Below are 2,500 nucleotides of genomic sequence, written 5' to 3'. Positions count from 1 at the left end.
AACAAAAAAAAACAAAAAAAAACAAAAAAAAACAAAAACAAAAAAAACAAATAAAAACCGAAAAAAAAATATGGAAAAAAACCGGAGGAGCTTGCCAAAGATGAGGCCATTACGGCTCGCCTTTAGGTGTCCTCCTCGGGATAGCGTCATTTAAAGAACGAGGGTCAACAGAACGTTAAAAAAAAAAAAAAAACCAGTAAAAAATCTGGAAAAAAACTGTGAAAAAAATCGGAGGAGCTTGCCAAAGATGAGGCCATTACGGCTCGCCTTTCGGTTTCCTCCTCGGGATAGCGTCATTTAAAGAACGAGGGTCAGCAGAACGTATAAAAAAAATAAAAAAAAAAACCCAGAAAACAAAAACTGTGAAAAAAACCGGAGGAGCTTGCCAAAGATGAGGCTATTACGGCTCACCTTTAGGTGTCCTCCTCGGGATAGCATCATTTAAAGAACAAGGGTCAGCAGAACGTAAAAAAAAAAAAAAAAAAAAAAAAAAAAAAAAAAAAAAAAAAAAAAAAAAAAAAAAAAAACCGGAAAAAAATCTAGAATAAAACTGTGAAAAAAAACCGGAGGAGCTTGCCAAAGATGAGGCCATTACGACTCGCCTTTAGGTCTCCTCCTCGGGATAGCGTCATTTAAAGAACGAGGGTCAGCAGAACTTAAAAAAAAAAAAAACAAAAAAACAAAAAAAAACAAAAAAAAACAAAAAAAACAAAAAAAAAACCTAAAAAAAAATCTGGAAAAAAACCGGAGGAGCTTGCCAAAGATGAGGCCATTACGGCTCGCCTTTAGGTGTCCTCCTCGGGATAGCGTCATTTAAAGAACGAGGGTCAGCAGAAGGAATAAAAAAAAAAAAAAAACGGAAAAAAAATCTAGAAAAAAACTGTGAAAAAAACCGGAGAAGCTTGCCAAAGATGAGGCCATTACGGCTCGCCTTTAGGTGTCCTCCTCGGGATAGCATCATTTAAAGAACAAGGGTCAGCAGAACGTAAAAAAAAAAAAAAAAAAAAAAAAAAAAAAAAAAACCGGAAAAAAATATAGAATAAAACTGTGAAAAAAAACCGGAGGAGCTTGCCAAAGATGAGGCCATTACGGCTCGCCTTTAGGTGTCCTCCTCGGGATAGCGTCATTTAAAGAACGAGGGTCAGCAGAAGGAATAAAAAAAAAAAAAAAAACGGAAAAAAAATCTAGAAAAAAACTGTGAAAAAAACCGGAGGAGCTTGCCAAAGATGAGGCCATTACGGCTCGCCTTTAGGTGTCCTCCTCGGGATAGCGTCATTTAAAGAACGAGGGTCAGCAGAAGGAATAAAAAAAAAAAAAAAACGGAAAAAAAATCTAGAAAAAAACTGTGAAAAAAACCGGAGGAGCTTGCCAAAGATGAGGCTATTACGGCTCACCTTTAGGTGTCCTCCTCGGGATAGCGTCATTTAAAGAACGAGGGTCAGCAGAACGTTAAAAAAAAAAAAAACGGGAAAAAAAATTTGGAATAAAACTGTGAAAAAAACCGAAGGAGCTTGCCAAAGATGAGGCCATTACGGCTCGCCTTTAGGTGTCCTCCTCGGGATAGCGTCATTTAAAGAACGAGGGTCAGCAGAACGTTAAAAAAAAAAAAAACCGGTAAAAAATCTGGAAAAAAACTGTGAAAAAAACCGGAGGAGCTTGCCAAAGATGAGGCCATTACGGCTCGCCTTTCGGTGTCCTCCTCGGGATAGCGTCATTTAAAGAACGAGAGTCAGCAGAACGTTAAAAAAACAAAAAAAAAAAAAAAACCCGTAAAAAAAAAAACTGTGAAAAAAACCGGAGGAGCTTGCCAAAGATGAGGCCATTAAGGCTCACCTTTAGGTGTCCTCCTCGGGATAGCGTCATTTAAAGAACGAGGGTCAGCAGAACGTCAAAAAAAAAAAAAAAAAAAAACCGGAAAAAAATCTGGAAAAAAACTGTGAAAAAAACCGAAGGAGCTTGCCAAAGATGAGGCCATTACGGCTCGCCTTTAGGTGTCCTCCTCGGGATAGCGTCATTTAAAGAACGAGGGTCAGCAGAAGGAATAAAAAAAAAAAAAAAAACGGAAAAAAAATCTAGAAAAAAACTGTGAAAAAAACCGGAGGAGCTTGCCAAAGATGAGGCCATTACGGCTCGCCTTTAGGTGTCCTCCTCGGGATAGCGTCATTTAAAGAACGAGGGTCAGCAGAAGGAATAAAAAAAAAAAAAACGGAAAAAAAATCTAGAAAAAAACTGTGAAAAAAACCGGAGGAGCTTGCCAAAGATGAGGCTATTACGGCTCACCTTTAGGTGTCCTCCTCGGGATAGCGTCATTTAAAGAACGAGGGTCAGCAGAACGTTAAAAAAAAAAAAAACGGGAAAAAAAATTTGGAATAAAACTGTGAAAAAAACCGAAGGAGCTTGCCAAAGATGAGGCCATTACGGCTCGCCTTTAGGTGTCCTCCTCGGGATAGCGTCATTTAAAGAACGAGGGTCAGCAGAAGGAATAAAAAAAAAAAAAACG

Source organism: Arachis ipaensis, chromosome B4 (genome assembly GCF_059453495.1).
Source record: "Arachis ipaensis isolate K30076 ecotype BB chromosome B4, ASM5945349v1, whole genome shotgun sequence".
NCBI lineage: Eukaryota > Viridiplantae > Streptophyta > Magnoliopsida > Fabales > Fabaceae > Arachis > Arachis ipaensis.
The sequence above is the reverse complement of the archived record's forward strand: the minus strand, read 5'-3'. Positions refer to the sequence as shown.